At 40.7% G+C, this 26,099-nt stretch overlaps 1 protein-coding gene and 2 long non-coding RNA genes across 3 annotated transcripts in view; 1 reads left to right on the top strand and 2 right to left on the bottom strand.

The window, feature by feature from the left end:
- Nucleotides 1–26,099, bottom strand: part of MESR6 (misexpression suppressor of ras 6) — a 528,133-nt gene that overhangs the window by 359,169 nt on the left and 142,865 nt on the right. The gene's annotated exons all lie outside the window — the stretch shown is intronic.
- On the top strand, nt 7,428–9,498 carry LOC136997989 (uncharacterized). The gene is made up of 2 exons (XR_010888565.1): nt 7,428–8,189; nt 8,577–9,498. It is a non-coding gene; the product is annotated as an uncharacterized lncRNA (long non-coding RNA).
- The window catches only part of LOC136997990 (uncharacterized), a 51,715-nt gene continuing 35,269 nt past the window's right edge, over nt 9,654–26,099 (bottom strand). Inside the window, exon 3 of the long non-coding RNA XR_010888566.1 lies at nt 9,654–10,471. This is a non-coding gene — a long non-coding RNA (uncharacterized lncRNA). The remainder of the gene's footprint in view (nt 10,472–26,099) is intronic.

Here is a 26,099-nt window from a genome sequence, read left to right on the forward strand (position 1 = left end):
CATATGTAGGATCGACGCGCCGTTGATTTATACAGCTTGCATTTTGAACGTAATACATGTGGCCTGCGATAACAAATATTAAATGACGGAATAAAAATTAAAAAAAAAAAAATAATATATTGCAAGTAGAAATTATAATCAAAAGATATGTGTTAATAGCGTTAATATAATCATTATTTTGCATCGTTATAACTACATTTTTTAATAATAAACACGCTAGGAACGTAAGAATAGATAATGCACGCCAAATTATATAGACAGATTATTAGTTACCAGATGACAATCTATAAGCTAGTCACAATTAGAGATATCATTAGACAGAAAGCTCTTGTATACACATATGGGGGTTTTTTATGTATATATATACGTTGCCTGAAATTAAAGTATCATAAGGGTTGACGGATACTGAAGATTACAGTGTACAACGAAGCATTAAGGCAAGCCCTTTCCGCATATTCAATTCAGTATGCCGTTTTTGAATACTTTCTAAATTAATAGTACCATCATCATAGACAGACAAAAAGTACTATAAATGGAAGACACAGTTGTGGATTATTAGTAGACAAGATATCCGCGTAATGATGAGCAGTTGCGCATTAGAAATGCATAAAAATTACTATTTAAATCAAATAGAAAGAATATTATTAAAAAAACCGATAATTTGACATTTTTTTAAACAGCATAGATATAAGTCTACAATTCATGTTTCAAATGGCAGAATAAATTATCTATCTTCAAACAGGAAAGCAAAGTAATTAGATTGACAAATTTTTGATGGCTAAGAAAGAAATAAAAATAAAATTTTTTAAATTAAGTAAGAAGAATATCTTTATATGAAACTACACGGAGACAATTTTATATAAAAAATTATTATGTACGGCAGTTAGCCGCGAACCATAAAACCGCGAAAATTTTTACTATTGTTTCACATGTAAAAAACATAGTAAACATTTTTATAATTCCTTTATGGTCCGCGGCTATTACCATGCATAGTAATTTTTTATATAAACATTTTCTCCGTGTAATAATATAAGTCTAAAATATTTTAGAGAAACAGAATTATAATAGAAGGACGAACAACACAGCGCACGTATTTCTAACATATTTCCCAGCGTGTTTATCTTTCATTTAAATACTTTCCTTCTTTATGACAAATGTTCGACAGTTCTGACACATTTTATAACTGCTTGCTTTCAATGCTCGCTTACCTTCAATTTAGCAATAATTGGCGACCGCACGCAGTGCGACGACGCTTCGAAAAGACCTATGACCGGTCTTCGATCGTTGGCGGTTTGAATTCTCAGTCTCACCTACGCGATTGAACCACGAGAACGTCACGCGCGGAGCACGCATACACCCTCGCGGAGTATCTACAACGCTGGAAACCCTACGAGGTATTCGAATTGTCGGTTCTCAACGGGACATCGAGGCGGTACCCTGCAGGGCACGGCGTGGTGCCACGGCACTATCATCCTGAGCTTTCACCGGCGTCATCATCATCGTCATCTGGCGGCTCTTATTCTTCCGGTCTCCGGACTTAATGGACGGATCTGTCATAACCCGTTTCAGCACCTTCGTCAGTGTCGACAATGAGTCGCAATAATGACTTGCAATCTACCGTCGAGATCATAGGCGGCAATTTTGCAGGAATAAAATCGCTAAGATTGGGGGAACATCCGCGTGATAGCAATTAAAGTCCGCAGCGAAAGAGCCAGGTGACGCCACATTCTTTCATTCCATCCTTCGATACTCAATCTCAATCTCTCTTCGAGTCAATTAAACTTAAAGTTTGCAATATGCAAAGTATATAAAATAGATTTACCGCTATTTGTTTCTCGCAATATAAATCTATCTGACAGTGGCAGAAGTATCATATTTCTCACGAGTCACAACTTTCATACTCGTTTCACGTGCACATGCCGGCATGCCAATCGATTTCACGACAAATTACAACTATAAGCGAATGTGCAATAGATCCGCGACGGCGACACGCGTGACAGCACGCTCGCATCCTACGATTTCTCACAATCAAACGATCCTTCCGCTGCTTTGAAGCGCTCCGACCACTTTCTTGGATTAAACATCGCCCATCGCCGAGATTAATAGCCGTCACGTTGCGTTTCGCTTAACGCCGCATTCATGCGCCGCGAGCCTAGCCGCGCGCGGTCGTGTGTGTGAACACGCGTTCGGCGGGACCGAGATGTTGTTTCCCTACCCACCCTGAAGAATGGTCCATCGTCCCGGCAGAACCGCGCGCGCAGCACAATGCCCGACAATTCTCCCGCAGGTAAACGCGTTTACATATGCATACAAAGCCGCAGTTTCCGCGCGATACCGCGCGAATGGCGGCACTGCGTGCGGACACAAGCTGCGCTTCGAGAAGAAAATATCGCTGCGAAACGACGCGAAAGACGACGGCGACGACGACCGCAACGACGACGACGACTCGCGCGTGTAATGCCCATAGAAACGTCGTCGGAAAGCGGCGCGGTGTCCATTCGCACAGCCGCGCCACGAACTCTCGGATTAATGGCTCTCGCGGGTCTCCTTTGGCCCCAGAGATATCGTACCGCGGAACGCGTAATCGAAACTTCCGTTCGATTCCTAAGTGGTCGAGGACAATTTGCGGCGGCGGATGCGTACCTTAACGAGCGCGAGATTTATTTGCTATTTATATACGCGTTCGTAAACGCTAAGAGGCAAACGGATGTTTCGTTGACAAAAATATCACACACAAAAACAAATGGCGTTAAATGAATATCGTTTGCGATATTTATTTAGACGAATGTCGAAATAACTATTTTTAAATTGATGCCGAGAATTCACAGTGCTTACAAAATTCGAGATTGCACACGATTACAACTGCAACGATGCCCAGCAATAACGTTTTTCTAACTGAAGAGCGCAACTTTTGGATAGCGGAATTGTTTCTCAAATATTTTCCTCATCGATGATCATCAATATAATCAGTTAATTAGAATGCTTTAACACAAAAACATATGCAATGTATTAAGAAGCAATAAATATGCATGGGACTCAATTACGCCGCTAACTGGAAAATGCAATTTTAATATATATAGCGGAATCATGTACTCTATTATTTTCTCCATCATCGGATCGCCCCATGTAACCGGTTAATTAACTCGTGGCGCTTTAATAGCTACATAATGACAGATCGATTAATGGGCACCTTCCTGAGAGAGCTCCTGGATCCTGTATCACTCACTGATAGGCATCTTTCGAGAGCGAATGGCTCTCTTCAGTCTCCCCCTTTTTTTTTTCACCGCATCTCTCTTAAGTTCGAAATGCGTCTTATTTCTAGTTGCAGAACAGGCGGATTATTCATAGCAACAAACAGTTCGTTGTTCCGATGGCCGCGTTCATTTCACATTCGTGCCGCGCAACTGATAATGGCCCCGCGTCCGTTAAATTTATCACGAACGATGTTCATATCAAGAATTCCGTGCAAGTTTTACTGCTATAATACTGTACAAGCACAATGATTTGACTATCCTTGGACTTATTGCAACGCTCATTAAGCGTCGCTCATTAAGTCGACTTTACCATAAACAAGCATATACCTAATAAAATAGATATTGTCATGCTATTTCAATTCATTAATATTCATGTTTATTAAATTCGAATAAAATTAATATTTTTAAACAATGTCTGTAATTTTGTAGGATAAAATATCGGCTTTCAAAGTCCTTTTATATTCACTTAACTTTGCATCGCGTTGTTAGCGCGATGCTAACAAAACATGGTTATATTATTTTACGACTCTCACGTTTATGCGACGTCTATTGAATTTAAGATGAGAAATTAATATTAGACGCAATATTATTACAACGAAATAATTTACGACCACGTGGATTAATGCAACTATAATCCTAAAGACAAAATATCGCGGCGCGAAGTTCACAAGTCATCGCGAGACCACTTTATAATAAGATACGTTATTTGTACGATGTGCAGGAAAAAAAACGGGACGGAAAGTTCGCGTACCGTAGAATGGAATCGGGAGCGAAATAAATTGAAGCGTCCTTATGCCGCTGCGGCGTCTGAATTAATGACCCTCATAGCTCTCCGTGGGCCACGTATACTATTAATCCGTGGAGTACACGTAATCGTACGATGTATCGCGCGCCTATGATTGTATCAATTTGCGATGTCACGCGGAATATATATACGCCGGGTGCGATGCATAAAGTCACGGCGTTCACTTATAGCGACGGGGTATCACTGCCGATCGTGTTCGGCATCGACAAAAAACAGAAGCTTAGGCAAATGCGCTTAATGGAAAACTGTATTACGCGATAAATATATGTTTATATATCAATACACGATGCGCGCGATAACATAGAGTGCTCTCGGTGACTCGACATTCTAAATCATTCGGTTATCTAAACTCTATATGATAGATTCATTTTACTGCCAAATTAAACGTAATTATGTTTCCGTTTATAATGCTGGATTAGTAATACGACGTGTGTACTGTTTTATATTGCACATCGAAAAATAGGTGAAAAATTGACAGGAATAACCCGAGTTGTCGCAATCGAGGAGCATCGACCCTCCAGCGATGTAAGTGTACCTCGTGTCCTAAGATATCAATTACACCCTCGTCGTAGCCCTTGGCGCGAAAATGTCATTAGAATCAATAACAGCAGTCGCCCCCTTCCTCCTTCCTACTCTTTCTCAATTCGCGTACGCACAATTCCACCCTCGCCGCTTCTGTTCGACGAACTTCGCCACGATGGCGCTATCATTCCAGGGAGCATTGTGTCGCGTTTCCTTGCGCAACCAAACTTTTCCCACCCTTCCTTCGCCTCATTGCCGAAAGGCACGAGGAAACGCGCCCAGCCTCGCAAACTTGAGCACACGTGCTCGATTAAGATGTTTCGTATTCAAAATTTTTCAACGATAGTTCTCTTGATGTACTCTAACGCATTTTGTTGTCTTCTTCATTAAAGAAACTTCAGAATTTCGAAGCTAGAGCTGCAGTTAAATATTATAAAAATACAAACACACAGATAGGTAAATCTATAAAAAAATCCGATAATCCGATCCGATTATAGAATATTCTGCATAACATGATTTTAATTAAAATCACGATAGACTGAATAATACCCATAGTGGATACTCTGATCCGTTCAACGCAGTCGAATTTTTATACATTATCGCAGCGCCGCGAGCGATATTCCAGCACGGCTCGTATCACCGATATCAACGAGCGTCTTCATTTTTCTCCATCTTTCGTCGGACGAGGTAATATTTTCACTACGAGCCCCGGGACTTCCTAGTCCTGTCAAGTTTCTGGAAGGACACGGCAAATCCCGCGGCATCGCCGCGCCGGGATCAAGGATGGGATGGTGGAAAGAGAAATTGGAGACGTATACGCAGAGCGGCGGAAATGTATACGTGGCCTAGAGGGTTCAAGGGTGTGCGACGTTGTCTTCCACGGGGGTGGATTTGCCTGCGAGGAACCCGCGGTCTGCGCAAGGGAAGGGGACCATCCCGTTAAGCCACCATGATTCCACGAGATAAACCCCCATATTATGTCGCGTGGGATTATGCGGAAAAGCAGCCACGAGACGCGACCTGTTGTCTGTGTGTGTGTGTGTGTGTGTGTATGCGCGCGCGTGTGTATATGCGTGCGGCTCGCGGTATACGTATACGTACGATTATGTAGATGTATAAAGATTTTACGGGCGAGCTCACGTCACACGGAGACGAACCGTGTCTTCTCAAGAAAAAATATTTCCGCGCGCTCCGCCGGTTACAAGAAGAAAATTAAGGAAGACTTAGGATAAGAAAGGGTGCGTACGCCGGCGCACGTACACGTTTTATTATTTTCGCGCCTGACGGCTCCGTGACAAACGAGCTGAGAAATATTTGCACTATCAAAACATAATCCCGTAAAGACACGGGAAATATTATGTTTGCGTGATATAAAATCGCGAAATATAGATGCCCGCTCATTCGGACGGGGACGTAAATCGTTGAGTATGTCGACTCGCGACTTCTATTGCGAGCGCAGAAAGAACAAACGCGCGCTAATGAGAAGCTCGCATATACGAGATGCGCCCAAAGACTTTCAATTCTCCGCGAATCTGCTGAAATATCCAATTATCGCGGTTTCCATTATCCCCACGATCTTCGTTATGATCTCGAATTACAAAAACCTTGTAGCCGCGCCAGCTTTTAATATCCAAAGGCGGGACTCGCGCGCGAGATCGTTACGAAAGCAAGGAGAGCGTCACTTCCGCCAGTGGCCGAGCGTGAAGGGCCGTTTATCGGCCGAAAAAAATCCGTCCGTGATGCCTTATAAAGAAGACTGACCGCGTACGCCAGGCTCGTATTTAAGGGACTTTAAGGAACCGCGACCCGCTTCGACGAGTTTTCGTCGGTGTCTCGGAACCCGCGTATTTTTAATTAAGCCGTAAATCGAAGTGCCGAGGACCGCCTTTATTGCGGCTCTAAACTACACCGCACTCTTAAAAAGATACAGCGCGAAATTTCTGTCGTACGACTCGCCGAGCAATCTCGGGGACACGTCGGGCGCATAGAGCTCTCGCTTCGTTTTTATCTCGAACCACCCTCGGAAAGGTGCGCGATGTCCTTCTTCGTCCGCGCTAATGACCGGAGTCGTCGTCAGGAATGTCGTAAACAAGGGTCGTGATCAGGGTGGTCCTCACGGATAATTCGTATATTTCCTATCTCTTTTTTTGCTTTTCCCTCCAATAAATCAACGCAACGTAAACTTTAACGTCCCAGATTTCATTGCCTCTTATTCTCACGTGAGCACAGTCATTAACGCATAAGCACGAAAAGACGCATGAAATTCGCATATTACGTATGTCGGAACACACTAATAGCTCTCGCTTATCGGTGAACTGGCGTGTACACATATCTGGCCTTAAACCCCTTCGTGATTATCTCAAACGAGGCGATTTCGTTTTCTTTATCTCCTTAGTGCTGCGCAATCTCGATTACTACTCGGTTAATGTATTATACCAGGCCTTGGATATTTAGAATGTAGAAAGAAGTACAAAATCTTAATACGATATAGTTTAATGGGTAAACCCTTTTAAACATTTTTTCCCCTAATGTAAACACGACAAAGCTGCTCTATTAAATCCTCGCTATACAAAAAAAATAAATGTTTAATTCTCCAAAGAATCAATACCTGATATAAAGTATGCGATTTTTCACGTCCCTTCCGTAATTATAAATATTTTTTAACAAGTGCTAAATATATCTTCTAGATGTATCCACAATGATTGTGGAAAATACATTTTTAGAAAAAAAAAAACGAAAAAGAATATTTAGCAAATACCAGTGAAACAATCATATTCGTGAGTTCGCAACCCGTGAATAAAACGGTAGCGAAGAACCAATGCCACTGCTGTTGAATCATACTCACACTTTCTTTTAGCCATTTCGGAAAGACAGAAGGACAGCGACAGGAACTCAAAGGAGACGGAACGCCATATAAATACAGAGGAGACCGTGAGAGGAGAGAAGGAAGCAGATACAGGTCGCATCCGTTGCAGCTCGTCGCCTTCCACTTCCATTTGAATAAAAGCAACGATAAGCACATCCTTAGAGTCGCTCGCAGTTCTGAATTGTTTCCGCTTCTTAAACCCCCGACAAATTTATTATAATAACTACCCTTAGAGAGCCGGCGGATCTCGCGCAGCTCGCTCCGTTCCTCTCCGTCTCCCACCGCCGTCGCCTTCGGTTCCGCAGTCGTCTCCTCGTCTTTATCCGCGCTACCACCACCTCTCATGCTGCTTCTTGGCCTGCGCACCAGACGCTTCCACCCCTCCATCCACCCTAAACGCGCGCCCACCCCCACATCTTTGCCCTCTCCCGCGCCACCACCTTCGGCTCTTTCGCGAAAAAGAACTCCCTTTTCGTAGTCGCCGGGCGAAAGGAAGGATCGTTTCCGCGAATAATGTGTTCCTCCTCCACCACGTGGCGAGAGGAAGCCCAGGATAACGGAGAGACCCCGAAGAGAGCATCAGTTGCAATATTCTCGACGCGAGCAACGTCAAGCTTTCGGACGCTTCCCGCGCGAATATTCCGAGCCGGTTTACGCCCCGGCGGCAGTTAATCATTTTACGATAATTAGGTACACGCTCTAAAGTCACGGAGCTAGATGATTCTTTTCTTATTAATCACAGGTATGTTCGGTATGAAATTGTGGTTTATAAAGAATGTAGAAACAATTAATATTTAAACGTGATATTATTGTAGATAGAGATGAATCATGGAAAATAAGTTTTTAATCCATCCATATTTTGCATAATAAATAAATAAAAATAATTATTGATTATATGGATATTTAGATTTAATTTTTAAAAAGTATGCATTTATTCTTAAGAAAAAAAAGAATAATATACGAGAAGTCTGCGAATTCAGAACGACACAACTATCACATATAAAATATTTTGCAATAAAAATTCAGAAAGTTAGAAAAACAAAGTATGTTACAATTAATTGGAAGAAAACTACTTTCAAACATCATTATAATAGTTCTGCCATGCGACTGTAGGGTATTGTACTTTCAGAAAACAAATATCGGCGGTCGTCTCTAAAAAGTTTTAGCAGCTGCATCCACGTCAATTTTAACGAAGAAACAACTCGTGCTTTATCGAGGGAACCGCTATTGCATCCGAGCGAGAGACGCAACCTAAGCAGACACTGTGGCCAGCGTGTGGTTTGCTCTTATCCGCCGTTCCACCGTGTTATGGTGTCCGTAAATAGGCGCCGGCCCGACGCGTATACACGGCGCGTATATTTTTTTTCCGTCCGACACTACGGAACTACGGCCGCGCGATGAAAACAACGTCGCGGATTTAAACGCAGGAGGAGTATGCGGACGAAGTGGAAGACGACAGTGAAGAAGGCGAACGAAGGACAGAGACGAGCGGAGCGGTCGCTCCGGCCTCAGCGTGGTATTTACGACGTCATTTCCTCGCTGACTGTCAATAATTTCCCTAGGGGATGCGGAAGACACTGCCTGCTTTTCCCGCGTGCCTCCGCCTCGCACTCCTCGTCCGCCGCCTAACCGTCTTGTACTATCCACCTATCTCAGCTCGCGCCACCTTTTTTTCATCTCTCTACAAATTGAAAAGACGTCGGCAAGCGAGACGTCGACGGTGACGCGCGAAGTCGGCGAGCCTGCCGAAAAGTAATATCGCATAAACGAGACGAGCGCGTAAACGGTGCGATGAAGGGGGGCGAGTATGCGCTTTGCGTAATTCATTTCTGTGCACAGATTTTCCCCAAGCTGACTCCGACATTCAAATGTCGAGCGAAAATCATTTTCATTAATCATCTAATCTCTCAAATTAATCGCAATATTGTTAATTTTATATTTAATTATCCACGTTGCGATGGCTGTTTTCTATCGAATAATTTGTTGTGTAAAAACCACACATTTGTAATTAGAATTTATGTCCGAGTTTAAATATATTTTAAATATGTTGATTGCCTGTTTATACATATTTCTTAATATGTCAAATATTAAAATTATATGCATATAGAATAATTAGACAACATTCCACAATTTCTACGTTGAACATGTCATTTGAGATGAGGAAGAACGATAGATTAGAGGAATGTCATAACTGAAAAGATAAAGATGCAAGCAATACATACGTATATATATTTTCCTATCCCGCTTATATTATTCACATTCCATTTCTTGCTATGACTTCATTCTTCTGAGAATAGAAATCAGTGGAAACCCGCGCTGCGATTGAAACGACTCATCTTTCTGAGAAAACACATGTTTTATCTCGTCTCATAGTTACACGATAACCGCGCTTAATTGATCGACCAATCTGCACCGAGCTGTTATTATGCCGCGAGCCCCTTTAAAAACAGCTAAACGACGCGGAACTGCAGCCTCAAGAAGCAAGGCAGCGCCTAATGAAGCATCTCCTTTAACTAATTTACAATCAGCGCTTCTCCCCAGGCCGGTCGACGTGAACGCCGAATGAGATGCGCGGGAGAACGAAGGAAGAGGGCAAGTACCCAAGTTCCGTACTTTCTCTGTCCCGGAGCTATCGCCGCCTACATGACCCAGAATTCTTTAATTTTCGCCATCGATACCGTAGCATCCTCTTTAACTCATTAGACTCAATCAATTATACGGGCGTACGGTTACAGTAGTCTCCTTTCCCTTTCTCATTCTCGCCCTGCCCCCTCCCATTCGTCTCCACCGTCCCGCCGTGTCGTCCTGCTCAACAACCCCGTCTTAATCCCTCGACCGAGACCCCGAGTGGTATCCCGAGATACCACGGTTTACCAAGGTAAACCTCTTAGCGCTCCGCAGAAAGTCAAGGTCGCGAGACACGTGATGTGATGATGTCGTAACCCGCCGGGCATCGGCGATTTTGGCAAACGGTATTGACTCGGAATTCTTGACGAATTCTTCACTTGATCGCAAAACACCTACCTGTAACAAAAAAAATTAATTATACGTTAACATAATTCAGAAAAAATTATATCTAAGCAAATCTTGATACCATAAATAACATTATAAAAATTTGCAAGCTGCATCCATTTAATACATACATATAAGAATTTTTTCGCGACAGTTACGAATATATTCTGGACAAAATATTCAGCAAAACGCATACTGCACAACTTTTCTGACACAATACTTTTGATTTCGTAAAAAAAAAAGAAATTAGTGCTAAAAGAGTTGACATTGAGAGAAATTATTTTTATATTAAAATGCAACTAACAAAATACAACTATATTTTCTAACGTAAAAACTAATGTAGCCTTTTAAAAGCAGTAATAAGAGAAATATTTTTTCAAATTACTGGTAATAATCAGAATTCAAAAACTAGTAAAAGAGGTCATTGATTTTTTCCTAATTTAATGCACACATCCGTTGAAAAATGCGTTATAGCAGGACAGCTCATTTGCTTTCTATGTGTCTAGGGCCATAATGTCGTCTGATAAGGCGTAGATAACGCGGGTCGCCTAGTGTGTTAGTCGGCAGTTAAAACGTTATCGCCGTGCATCTCGTGTTATTCGTCAAGGCGTGACGAGTGGGTGGAATTTTTATGTCTCCGAGTTGGTATAACGTTCTCCACTCTTCCCAAAAGTGCTTAAATAAAACTCGATAAGTTATCGTCAAAACGTCGGCTATTGCCGGTCATTACGATTGACTTAATGAATCGGACACCGAGCACCGTTGCGATGCCGACCAGCTATATCTGACGCAAACAAATTAATTTAAGTGGTTATCGATTTCGTACATGAACGTACGTGGTGATAATAGCATCACCATATATGCTTTTCGCGTTCGACGGATTAGAAAGATATGTATTTATTAATAAGACAAACCATACAAATCTATATTAACACTCGATATTGTACGCGAAAATAATTATATTTAGTTAAAGATATTACAAAGTTATTCATAAATATTCATAAATATTCATAAATAAGCGTTAGAAAAGCATTAGTCAATAAATAATTATTCCGTGTACATTCATTAATGTGCCACAATTAAGACCAAACGTTTTGACAAATTCAAAACGTAATGTCAGTGAAAACAAAGCTGCAAATTAATAAAGAAATATACGCAGTCATTGATAATACCAACTTCTTAATGCATTTTCCGCTCATGAATATTTTATTGCTTTAACTGCAATAAATATTTGCAAAACTAAATTCTATTAATATCGCTGTCACTATTGAATATCAACGAGTCTTTAGAAATTTAGAGAAAAAAAGCACGAAGAAATTGTGCTAAGGAAACAGGCGTGGTGGCCGGTGTCGACGCGATTCGTGATATTATGCAGGACAGGGCGGCAGGAAACGGTGTAACGTCGGCAGTAGGCTCCGTGTACGAGGGTGGAATATGCTTAACGTTAATTTGTACGATAAAGGAATTATTGATTTTTACTTAGGCAGCTCAGTCAAGGGTGAGAGAGAGAATGCGCGGGTAGGGGAACCTTGCTTTTAAAGTGGAGGTACTAATGAGACGCCTTTAACGCATCGTTATGCTACATCATGGTTCAAATCTTAAGCTAGACATGTTATTCGCTTGTGAGGAATGTGTTTTTGCTTTTAACAGTCTCAAATATTTTCACGATTTCCTATTACACATTCAAAATTGAAGCCGGTTGTTAATTATTATTTTAATTCAATACCGATGCCCACTTTTCAAAATCTAACATCGAAATCTTTAAACTAATAAAAACATTTAACCATTAGGCATTTATCGACTACATTGCTTAAGTTCATCAAAGATCATAGATTACTAAATGGTGCGTGAAGAATGTGTTATATGTGCCAAAATTGTCATCATGCCTTTCGAGTACAAATTTAAAAAAATCAAATATGTTTATTTTTAACGAAATATTCAACGTTTTTTTTTTTAATGACGGCATTATGTTGTGTAACAAAAGAAAATATTTCGCTCGCTTAAAAAAATACATTTGCCGCATTTTTCTCAATTAGATTATTTCACCCGAAAATTTTACATACAAGCTAGCGTGATACTAATTAACGTGGTCGGCCTATGTAGGCTCCCGTTCAGCCGACAAGTTGTACATACATACTTGTATAAAACTCGTGTATATTATGTGCATGTAAACCATCGTGACCGCGACCGCGGCCGCGACGGCTTTGCCGCGGCTGAAAATTTGGAGTAATAGGAAAACTCCTGAGCGGAAAAGAAGTTCAATCTAGCCGGGCGAGGGAGAAGCTTGAAAAAGCTCTTTGGACTCCTTTGATTCCAACTCGGCCCCTACCACCTTCTAAATCTTTTCCCTTCCTCCCTTTTCCTCCCTTCTTCCGCAACCACCGTCGCCTACGACTCCGTAACGTTTTTCACGATAGGAAGAAGCTTCCAAAAGTTGCTTTGCCAAGTTGCCCCGCGGCTGTGCATCGGGCCAGTCTCTAAAAATCTGACTTTCTTTCTCGCTTTCTTTAACCACCGTTGCGGATAACCGTCTACGGCCGAGATAGAGGTTCCATCTTCTCTATATTTATGATATGGGAATGATGAAAGAAGAAAGTGATAAAAAGAGACCGATGTATTCACATTTTAGTAATCGTCGCGAAAGACGGAAATAAAGAGAAAAATTGCGCATTTAACGCTTTAAGATGGAACTGTATTTTTTATCTGACTGACAATGAGAGCCGATTTGAATTTGTATTTACATTAATTAGAACTATTATTCGATTGTCAGCAAAACGATGTAAAAGTAAAAAAGAGTACATGCTTATAGAAAAAAATTTTTTTATTAAAGAATAGAGTTGAATTTTTTTTGTATGTGATATACATGCTTATACATTCGTTTTTTAGCATTGTCATATTAATTTGCAATAATTTTATGTTATATATTATACATATATGATTATCACTATATTTATTTGAATTAAAATCTATATTAATTAAACATTTTGCGCAAGAATTGCATCAAGTATAATTAATTAATACTTTTCTGTATTTTCATATTAAATAAATATTTTTTAAATAAAAATTAATTTTATTAGATAATTTGTTAATTGTTGAAAAATATTATCAATTTTTATTTTTCTAAAAAAAGAGAAGAGGATTCACAATTTTACGTCAAATAAGATTTTACATTGAGGCATAAAGCTAACTCTGATTGGAGCTTCTTGTGTCTTAGCAATAGATCTGATTCGCGAATAGTTATTGGAAAATACACCGCAATCGGGTATTTTCAATACAAATCGAAATGAGCGACTTTAGCGAGAATCGCACGTCGGAAGACATCCGGTCGACGTCGCGAAATGGTCGACGGCCGCGAGTAAGGAAAGAAATAATGAAAGTCCGTGCCAGGAAAGTGCTCTCTTTATTGACAACAAGGCTTCCGAGAGAGCGACACGGAGGTGCGACGAGGGAAAATATAGTGCTTCCATATCCGTGCGCGGCTGTCTATCGATTCTCGACGAGTATAAAGTACTGCGATTCCGCCTGCCGCCGTCGCCGAGTCGACGGAATAAATTTGCGCTCGCCCGGGTAAAACGGGGTGAGAGCCCGCGGAGTGCAGGCGGGCGGGCGGATGAGGCGAGAGAGGGTAGAAGCGCGGCGAGAGGGTGCGAGGATGTCGGAGCTGGAGGACGAACGGGCGGGCGGGCGGGCGGCCAGGCAAGCGGGAAAAAAGGAGAAGAAAGAGTACGAGAGGAAATGGAAGAGGCGAACGGGAAGAGGCGTCGGAAAAGCCGGGCGCGCAACTCCAGACTGCGATGGGAATTTTCGAAACTACCCGACCTCCTCCGCTCGCCATTTCCTTCCTCCGTCTCGCACTTTTCCGCCCCTTATTCGTTCGCCGCCCTCTGCTCTGCTCTACTCGCCGCACCGCGCCGTGGCGCACGATCGAGTATCAACGGCAGTCAGCGAGGGAAATGCATGCATGCACGGGCGTTTGTGTAGGTTTCGCGTAATGAGAAATCTGGCGTGCGCCTCGCGCGAAGTTGCTTCACTTGACAGGTTTTAAAACGCGGAGTTGGAACTTGCTTGATCTTTATCGCGTGAAAAGTCGTTTCAATACGGTTTAATACTAATGCTGGATAAGTATAAAGTTGACAGTTGTATGCCGGGTGTATTCAACCCACTGCTTTCGAAAAATCGTCACCGTAGTTCGTATTAATAAAATTATATATATTTTAATTATATTACAGGCATCGATGAAAAGGGAGAAACAACTGAGCAATAAAAAGAATCATTTAAAAAATGAGCACAAAATTTGTAATCGAAATATTGTATCTCCAAACATCCAAATTTGCATTTTGAGAGAATCGTGATTTATTCTTTTAATAAAGGAATAAAAAATTATTTAAATCACGATCACCACATACAAGTATAAACCATAAGGTCATAATTTTAAAATATCTTATCCGCGCATCCTTCATAACGGAATAAATTTCCATAATATCCACTTATACGTGATATATGTTATTATAGATAATAGCATTTACGTAAGCAATCCATTACAATCGCAGATCGTTTAAAACAATCACTGCTTTATTTCCATAAATCGTAAATATTATTTTTTTGCTATCTTTGTAGCACAGTTTAATTTGCCTTATTTTGTGATTCATTTTCCAGCAGCGACGAAACATCTTGCTCACTGAGATTATCGCTTACAATTATATTCGATGTTATTCTCAAAAAGACACGAGAAGGACTCTTTCCTTTTCACCCTTCCTTTATGCCACCCCATCGTCGTTTTGCGGCGAGCAGAAGAAGAAGGGGAACTTCTTCTCTCTTTGGCGGTCGAGGATCATTACGGCAGCTGATTGGCGGGAATCTTGTTAAAGGTTTCGTTTGAATAATCGCCGCTCGATTCGCCGATTTTCATGACTCGATCCTCGCGTAATGATGCGTAGAAATCCGCCGTTCGTCCTTCTACCCTTCTCCCCGCCCCCCTCCACGGGCAATAATTTCAAGAGTCGATTTCTTGCACACCGTAAGCATCTCCCTCATCCAAGCAGCGCGATCGTTCCTCGTTATAACGAAATTCAATTTTATGTTAAATATTCCTGAACGCAATCCACCGGTGCTACCGAGGTCAATTTATGATCCTGTCCGATCGCGCGGCTCTTGAAAGCCGATCCATTATCTTTGCATTTACAGCGCCTCCCATTTATATACGATTTGGAATACAAACTTTCGATAAACTGCTTGATGACTATGTTAATTTTTCCAAGCATGCGAAAAGTTCACGGAACGAATCGACACGCGACATGAAGAAATTGCAGAAAACTTTGCTAGCGAATGTATATTTCTTACATTCTTATGTATGTGACTTATCTATATTTAAATGCACAAAGAACAGAGAGTTCAAAAATAAAGAGAATTTTTTTTAAAGAACTTAATTCCTTAAACGTTCCTTAATTTTTTTATTTTTCCTAATAATACACTCTTGCATCATCTACATAATAATTCTAATTTGCAGAATTTGAATACCCGGATGCATATCTAATTAAATTATTTCTTTCTTTCTTAATAAATCTTTCAAAAATCTGTTTTATAACACGTAAGCGTCGCAAAATCAAGTTGACGCAGTCTGCGGAAGTTTTCTGCAAAAACCGCGGTTACGATGACAAGGGACACCTCGTCTGGATCCGTCCTTCTGGGCATGAAGTCTGGATGTCGCGTGAATAATTTAAGGCGTATCCGCGCGCCTAAACCCAGGGATCGTTTAAATTTTCAAGAGTACCACGGCGCCGAGTTGTCGCCGCTGCCTCTCACGGCGCGAGAGGCCGGAGACATTACAAATATGTTTACGCGAGCCTCCAGCCCCACAGGTGCGGCGGTTTACACGATTATCCGCGTCCCTTTTCGGCGCGCCGCGGCATAGGGCGATTCCGAGACCTCCGAGGGAGGAACGGCGCGGCGGTGCGGCGTGTGCGCGGCGGGTGCCGGGAGGAGGAACGAATAAAACGCGTATCGGAGGTACGAGAGCGCGCGGCAGATCAATCTTCCGTTCTCTCCCTCACGTGCGTCTTCGTCTTCCCTCCCAGCCCCACTCCCGGCCCCCGAGTGAACCTCACCTCCACCTTTCGGTTCCAGCCATCCACCTTCTTTTCCTATGTAGACATAATCCCCCGATCCTCTCCACCCCGCCGCTTTCCCTCCCACCGCCTTCGCGGTGCACACGTGCGTGATACGCACGCGTGTGCCCGGAGAAAGAAAACTGTACCCGGGGGTTCCTCCTACCGGCTCTCGCGATAGACAGCCACCTTTCGGATTTATCGGGCGTGGACTATGCCATTGTTTCAGGGATCACTTTCGGGATCCTGAAATTTTTTAATGTCTTATACATTCGCGCTCCCTGTCTTTCCTACTTTGCTCCCGCGACCCTACCTGATCCATACATTGAAAGGGAAAACGTGGAATTTGCTACGCAAGGGAGGAACGGAATGGAAATTCCAGATCAGTCGAAGGAGACGAAATTTCGATCTCGAAGTAGGATTCTAATCGGCTTTGCTTTCGAGTCACTCTCTCTCTCTCCCTTTCTCTCCTTTCCTCTCTCCTCTGTCGATCCCGGCGAGCCATCCCCTTCGGAGCGAGACACGCGTCGGTTACCCTTCTCAATCGTTGTCCTCCTGAGCGTGAGCATACGAAATTGAACGAGCATCCTTAACGAGCAGCGTGGACTGGCTCGATAAGGATGTTTGAGCGGCAGGCAATGCGGGATCTCATTTCCCTGTGCAAGCAGGAAATTTTATACTTATTGAAGCCCGTTACGCTCTTGTTCGTGTTCTTGTTCTCCGTCGCGTTAAGTTACCGTTGTCAAAGTTCACACAGTGCTGCCGAACATTTCCGATCGCTCGCAGTTCAAAAGTCAATCGCCGCTGTTCTTGGAGAAATCGATAGCGTTACGCAAGACCTTTCTCATGTAAATCCACAATCAATCGAATAGTGTATCGTTTACCAGATATTGATAGTACGGTATACGATTCGATTAAACGCAGTTTTAGTAAAAATAAGTTAACAGAAACTTATATAGCTCACAAAGTTTTCTGGTATTTTCTAAGCGTAATCCGCAATCTGCGCTTTTTCATCTCCTATCGTTTAATGTAAGATCTTCAAAATCAATGTTTCATTATTTCTTATTACAAATCCAATAATTTATAATGCTCCGACAAAAATAGAAAAAACTGTTCAAGGTAAATGCTTGAAAAAATATTTAACTCTTACAATATACATTTATTAATCTTCTAAATTCATAAATCTTAATTCAACATTGAATTTTGAAAATTTCAATCGATAAAAGCTTTCTAACTTTCCTAAATTTTCTTTCTACGCTTTTTTTCTCAAATGTCTAATTTATTTCATTAAGAATTCGTCGAATTAAATCTTTTCGTGTATGAGATCCATCACGCAGCGGACAGCGTGAAATGACTTAGAACGAAAGACGAAACGTTAAGTCTAAGTTACTGGAAAGTTGGTGGAAAAAGCTCCTGAAGGAAAAAAGGAAGGAATATTCTATACTCAGCGTATAAGTAGACGGTATTTCGGGCCCGAGGCACGTCGGTGGGTCGGCAGGCGTGGTCGTGAGGCTTCTCCGATATTTCTGGAGCCAGCCGAAGGAAAAAGGAGTCACGGGCTACGGGCGTGGAACAAGCGAGCGGGGCGGGTGGATGTGAAGGAGGGTAGTTCGGTGTTCCCGGGGGCGAAAGTGGCGCGGCGTTCTAATGCGATTCCGATATCGGCCCGGACATCTCGTGAGCCGACTATACCACCCCCGACTCCCCACCCCTCACGTCCCCGGAACGACCTCACCCTACGATGTGGACGAGCACGTCAGGATGGGTGGCGGAGGGGGTAGATCGGGGAAGCAAAAGGGGTCCCCCTAAGGGCGGGGTGGCTCGTAGAATGGGCCGATATGTATGCCGTGAGCGCACCACCGACCGGACGCCATCTTGGAATCGATGTCGATCAAGCGGAAGGAAGGAACTTCTGCGCAGCTCGGGGGCGGCCGAGGTGTATCCTCCCCTATGTATGTGTGCGCGCCTTCACATACACCCCGTTCTCCCCCTCCGTTTCCCGTGTGCCATCTCATACTGCCTCCACGGTTGACCCACCCTCTGGATGTGCTCGTATGCGCGAAAATGTGGAGAAGAAGACGCGAGTCGTGGATTCTTTCTTCACAAAAAATGGCGTCTCCAGTATCGCCAGAGACGCAATGGTTTTTTGTTATTGCACATAAACATTGTATATTATAGCAGTTCACTTTCTCAATACAGAAAAATTTACTGCATATGTGTGAGATCATGTATATTTTGCTCTCTAAAAATTTTCCTTACCATCTTGTTCGAAAATAGTGAATTGATTTTTTTTAAATTAATTTATTCCAAATATTTTCTTACAGATAGATAAATAAGAATTTTAGGTTCATATATGTAGTCATTTATGTATTAAAGATAGAGCAATGTTATTAGTGCTCGTCAGAATCAATGTCATACTCTAATGAGACATAAACAAGTCGATGAGGAATTATAAGAAAATGTTGACCCACTTTATCGTATACGATACATAGTATCAAGTCCCGAGCGACGACGCTATTAAATACGGTACGTTCGAGTATACAGTAAATCAGTGAACTCAGAAAGAAAGAATCCATGAGACTTTCGAGTTATCGTCGTAATATTCTCGCGATTCCGCTCTAAGAAATATCGCCAGTACTATAACGAAATTATTCTCGCGGAACGCAAAAGGTACTTTCGCGTCTGTGCGAGAATAAGCGGCGCAACATAGTCACCTCGCAAAGAAACGAGAGTATGTGGAAGATAGAGGACCGGTAGGATGGTTGATTTATGGGATTACAAGGTTACCGGTATAAATGCCGGCGAAAATGGCATCTCTGCAAATCGATCGTAAAAAGGATGTCGCGCTAGCGGCCGATGGAGGCGCACAATGGCCAGCGTCTCGTTCGTTAACTCCGCGGAGATAAATAAAAACGCGAACGGGACTTTGTACGTATCGAACGGGGTTGATGGCGATGGTGATGGTGGTAGTAACGGTGGTATATCGACTGCGCGAGAGACCCGCGCTCTCTTCTACAACCCATAAAGAATCGAGGCCTCCAGTGATTTATGGATTATAGCGCTGGAGCACGCGAACATAGAACTCGGCGGAAAAAAGAGACGAACGTCGAAGAACGCTGTCTTTTCATCGTTGTTGTCAATGAAGCGCATAGAAGTGGGCGTTCAAAATGCTGAGCGTGCGAATTTACGACTTATCGATTCACAATCAAGAGCGTCGACCGATCACTCTCGCTCGAGGTTTTTCAAGATAAATAAGTGGCTTTGTGGTAGAAGTGAAAAATCAGTTCTTTTCAAGCTGCGACTAACAAATGCAAATTAAATAAATTAAATAATTAATTCTCACAACGCTAAAAAATAATTAGCGCGCGTAACATACATCTTACATAAAAAATAATTTCGAATGCCTTCTTCACTTTTTCTTTCTTTCTTACCAATTATATTTGTCCTGCATAAAAATAATTATCATAATCGTCAATAGTTTGTAAAACAAACGGATCCAACAAAGAGATAACGGATCACGGCGCGTATCAAGAGAGTTTTGAAATTCGCAAGGAACAATCGACACTTAGAAACAGGACTTAAGGGCAAATGCGGTCAGTGTGCCTCCGTGGACTGAGAAATACGAGGAGTTGAATGGCTCGTGACCTTGGCCCCGAGGCTGTTAGCCTGGGGTTGGTAAGGTAATTAAATGCCATGGATGGGGTTGGTTGCTATAACCGGCAGGATAGAACGACGGGTATCCAGGGGGGATGAGACTAATTGCCGATGCAAGGAAAACCATCCCTCGCCGTGCCACCGAAGGATCTTTCAAGGTGCTCATCCTCTTCTGATTATACCCGCCGTTTTATTAACGGTTCCCTCCGTTATTGTCACACTGATTATTATCTCTAATTTTTCAAGAGCTTAAATATAATATGCTTTCCTTGTGTGTAGTATGTATCTTATTTATTCTCGAAAATTGATTGCGCTATTGTAAATCTTGGTTCGATATGTATAAGCAACGTTTACTTTAGGTTAACATCTAGCTTTTGTATTAATGTTCTTCTATGCCAAAAATGTGTTTTACAATTAAAAAAAATAATCAAAATAACTCTATTTTCTCTGTCTATTTACTCAGAAAACATCACATTTAAAAATCATTATAACCGAAATATCGACTAGTTTAATAATTTATTAAATACTCACACATTTAAAATTATTTATAAGGTTGCTCTGCTAACATCTGAATTTTGCATAAATAGCATATTCAACAGAATCGCATTTTATGAACGTTTAATATTAACAAATAATAATAATTAAATACACATTATTTTTTATTATAATTATTATAGTAAAAAATGTAAAAAGACGTAACTAGTTATGTTTATCAAATATTATAATAATTAAAAAAACAAGCGGCCGTTATTAATAATTCGTGAAATTAATAATTCTTTGCGCTTAAATGATAAGTATGAAAGTTTATAAGGAAGGTCATTGCATTCGGAGAAAACTTTCCTAATTCTCGTCGAGGAATGTCCAATCCGCACGCAAATAGAGCTCCCGTAATTTGAGAACGATAGTAAGATAAAGTTTCGCGCGACGGGGAACCACTGTCCCGGAAGTAGCCCAGTTACAAATTAGCATCCAAGGATTGCCCTTGGCGTTACTCCTGTCTCTCTTCCTCCAGCGTTCGGTCTCCTCCAGTCTCGCTTCCTATATCCCTCTCGCTTCCTAACGCCGCCGTCGGCGCTCCTCTTTCTTTCTGGGTTATTAAAGGAAGCCGCCTTCGGGGTCAAGTCGGGTTAGGTCAGGGCGGCAGGGAATAATGAGCGAGGAAAAGTTAAACGAGAGTATTTTTTACCGAGAGGAAAATTACGCTGGCCTTCCTTGGTCGTAGTAAAGATGGTGTAAGAAGGACAAGCCGTTGCAGCGGTGAACTTGAGAGAGACGGCGGCGAAGAGGAAACGAGAGAGAGAGAGAAAAAGAGAGAAAGAGAGCCAGTGGGAGATGAGGGGTGCAGAAGGAGGGGAGAGAGAAGTGAACGAGAAATTCAGGGGTAGGAGGTCTCGGGGTGGCACGAGGGGGTGTCTTCCATTCATTACCGCCGGTTACCCCTTAATGGAATCTTCGTGTCCTCATCTTTCCACTGTCCTTCCTCAGCGCCACGCTGTGCGCCGCGGTAATTTCTGTTTTGCGAACAAGAAGTCGTTTGTACACTCGGCAGAGCGAGACGCCCGCCGCCATTCAGAAACAACACCGCCGACTTGTACTCGCATTATCGCAAGCTCGCATTTATTCTATTTTTTCTTAACGCGCTGTCATTTTTTAACGTCACATGACGCTCGCATTTTTCATACGTTCGCACTGCTTTTCATATATACGTAATGAATATCATAAAGATACTGAATTGAAAGTGTATATTTGATGACTGAGTGCGAAGCATTTTAAAATTAAAATTTTTCTCCTACCTAAGTTACACTTCAGGTTCCTAGAAAGTTAACGTTGCTTTGACGAAAATCAATACACGAACTTGTAGAATTACAAATGATTGAAAAAGAAACATTCCCCTCATTATAGAAAAAAGTTGAAGCAAGATATGTAATACAATTCCACAAATTGTTGACTGACATAAATTTCGTGAAAGTACGAAGCTTATTAGATATTAATGAAAATAGCTGCCATCTCCCTCAATTACGTCTCGTAACGAGATCTTTGAATAGTTAACACATCAAGTAAACATATGAAATTCTAAACTCACTCTGTACATAGTTGGAAACATTAAACTTTAACGTTCATTAATCACTATTAGCCTCCTCGCGCCGCTTTGTCTACATCAATGACTACGCGATTAAGAAGAATGTCATTTGCCGACAACAGAACTTCAGCCGATGTGAATAACGGAGGAAAAACGAACACGCGCACCAAGTCTCTCATACATACCCTTCGACGTCTGGAATATCAAATTATTCTGCATAAAGGATGACACAGGTCGATGGTAATAAACTGACTCGAGAAATAATGGCATAACGAGCATAAAGTGGGGTCCGCTCGTGCAGCCGGCGGCCAAAGAAGCGGAAGGGGTTGAAGAACCAGGTAGACCCATTATCCCCGGCGTGTATCCGTGTACACAACAGGGTGTCTATAAATGTTTCGGGGACTTTCGTTTTACTCGCGCCGGTAATTTATTCAGAAAGTCAGTCGCCACCTGAGTAACGTGAGAACACTCGGGATGCATCTGCATGCAGATGTCGCGCCCAGTTGGCACCCGACAGCTATCGATCGTGCTCGTCTACTTTTTACCTTCTTTTTTTTTTATTCGGTCCACGTTAACCGTCTTCTTCTTTATTCGATTAATTCGTGCCGCACTTAATTACATTCGGTCTCCTCGAAAATGCGATAGACCCTCGTTGTTAGGTCGATAACCTTCGACCCATCGGTTAAAATCTGTTCGCAAATGACTGTGAAAATTCGAACAACTGTGGAATTTTTGTGTGATATGTAAAGAAATGTTACTCGATAAGTAAAGTCAAAATAATTATATCTTTCATAAAATACGAGACATAAAAGATTACCGGTAATAATTGAGAAATTATGTGAAGTAAAATGCACTCTATAAATCTTAATACGAGCAGTGTGACACTGCCGGATTTATTTAAAATATGTCATTTCATGTGTTGCAATTCTTCTTTGTTTTCTCTGCGGCATAAAATAATTTTTTTAAATTTGAATGTCACGTGACTAACGTTATTCAAGAATTTTTCGTCTCGTGGGTAAGAAGATTAGGTTTCTTTGGATGGATAGGTTGCTTGGTGTCCGCGAGATAGGGACATGGGAAAGCACTCCTCCTTTTCGTATGTAGATTTCATTGGAATGCCCGGGGGACGCGAGGGATCTCGAGAGCAAAGGGAGCGAAAGGGTTGAAAGAGAGGTTGGATACGGATAAGGGTTAAGATATACGCGTGGGAAGACTGCCGTCTCAATTTTTCAAGTCATGCCACGTGTGCGGTTTTTAATCTAAAAACAAGGTTTTTACAGCTTTTTTTGTTGCTTCACAGGTGGTAACAATTATAAATTTTAAATTTAGATGCAGAAAAGATGTAAATATATAGATAAAATTCGACAAAGACCCTCTTTCATCCGAAAAGAAATATTTGCTTAAAATAAAATAGGATATAATTTCAAAATCAATAGTTTAGTGCAGCATATATATTTAATTTTTAGTTTAAACCACCAAATATCCATCTGTCAAAATATTCACAAAATGTTTTATTTTTAAAAAATGTATCACTAAAAGATGTGAAATAATTTAACTGAGCTGTCATAAAAATTTGTCAGATATCGAAAATTTGAGCTATATTTTGTATCAAAATATTTTTCGTAATATAAAATTACCGGGTACCTAGATATTTTTTCATATCAATGAAATTCATGTCAACCTTATAAAATGTATAGCAAATAAATGTGAAATCACACGAAAGTGCCGTGCTACGATTGTTTGATAGTCATATTTGCAAGAGATCCTTTTACACGTGAGGCAATATCCTGAGACAACGTGACAAAAGTACACAGTAAATCGATGCGACCCTTTCTTTTCTAAAACAAATTTGTCTGAACACTTAAAAGTCGACTCCAAATATAAAATAAAATTAAGATGTAGATGAAAGATCGGCGAGGACAAAGTCGACAATAAGTTGCGTTATTTCATCAACGTGTATTTCCAAATCATTAATAAAATACTAAATATTGTTAAAAAAGTATGATAAGATTTTTATTCAAAAAATTTCTATTTTATTATTTTTAATTTTTTAAGCGCATATATGCACCAACGGTACTAAAAGGGTTAACATGTAATGCCAAAGGATATTACAGTTATCCTTTTCCGGAGTCAAATGTTACGAATACATAGTATCAAAGTTGTAGTTTGCAAATTGGATAGACCCAAAATAATAGATATATTTCCTACAGAGAGAATAGTTTCCTTTATCTCTCACTTCCTATTATATATCTACTAGATATTGCTTATAGTGAACCTTATAGTAATATTCATCTTATCTCATCCTAAGGTCAGAGTTCAAATCGATGAATTGCTTTGAACACTAAAATCTATTACTATACAAGTACTACCAGCAATTACAGAATGTAACATCGCTTTGCAATAATTGATATAGCTGGAGACATTAGAAATATTTATTAAATTAATTATATGCAATAAATAGTAGAGATCGTTCGTGTACGTGTCAAGCAAATTATTATCTCTATGAAATGTTTCAGAATTACTTTCAGAAATACTTTCTTTTAGCTATTATAATTTTTTAAAACTATGCACACACAATTTTTTTAGTAAAAATTTGTTGTAAATTTTTAAATGCGTTAAATATTTCAGTGCTTATACCTCGAATATTGATATACAAAAAACATAATGTAAATAAAAATAGTTTTTTTTTTAAATATGTCAAGAATTTTATTACAAAATACTAGAATAACGAAAAACTATACGCAAAGAAAGATAAATTTTCATATTTTTATTATTATTGATCAGAACTACATCCATAAATTATCGGGAAAGAAAAATAAACACAGGCAGAAAATTGATCTTCGACTTGGTTCGATTTATCGCAGTCTTATTTAAAGGGATCGTTGAAGAAGAGTCATTATCTTGGGGGAACTCTCGCTTCTAACTCCGCGCTGGTTCACGTTCGATAAATTGTCGGTGGTGTAACGTAATAGCGGAGGATTAGTGAACGCCCTCTCATCCTTGCTCAGCATCTTGTAAGGTCAACCTTTAATAATCAGTATTTCTTCCGAACATCGGTCGCTTGACCTTATTATATCGAGGTTATTGGAATCATCGACGCAATACAAGATTCATTAGAATACTTCGATACTCCGCGCGCGTAAGACACTAATTAATTATTAAATTTAAATCATAGATAAAATTAAATATTTTCTCACTTCCATTATTTTATATCTCTAAAGTTTTCATTTAAAAAAACAAACTATTTTATCGCACCAGACTGACAGAAATATGCACATTTATTAATAGCTTTACTAATAAAATTATTTATCGATGAACACTCTTTAAAGTATAAAATGTAAAATAAAACTTTTATCAAGTGATAAATAATTTATGTTTTTAAAACAAAAATAATTTTAAACTATAAAAAAGTAAAGAGTTGATAATAATAAAAATTATTAATGCAAGTTAAAAAACTGCTTATTATTTCAGAATCTGTATTATAATCAATTTTATACGCATATGTAGATGCATGAAATACTTTTGAAATTTAGCATTAAATATTTCGTCAAATGAAAACTTCTGAACCAACAAATCATGGATGGAAACTCATCGTTATCGTTCAGGCAATATTTAAAGCCTACCAAAATTCGATCTCATCATCGCATGACCATTTTTTTGCAAGAACTAGCCAGGTCCCCGACAAGAGCAAGGGCAAGAGGGTTCGTGCACTGCTGACTGCACAGGGCTCTTCTCATGATCCCTTCACAGAGGTGGAAGAGGACGCAAAAGAGAGACGTGCGCGAGAGAAAAAGAGATGGGG

Source organism: Linepithema humile, chromosome 2, assembly GCF_040581485.1.
Source record: "Linepithema humile isolate Giens D197 chromosome 2, Lhum_UNIL_v1.0, whole genome shotgun sequence".
Classification (NCBI taxonomy): domain Eukaryota; kingdom Metazoa; phylum Arthropoda; class Insecta; order Hymenoptera; family Formicidae; genus Linepithema; species Linepithema humile.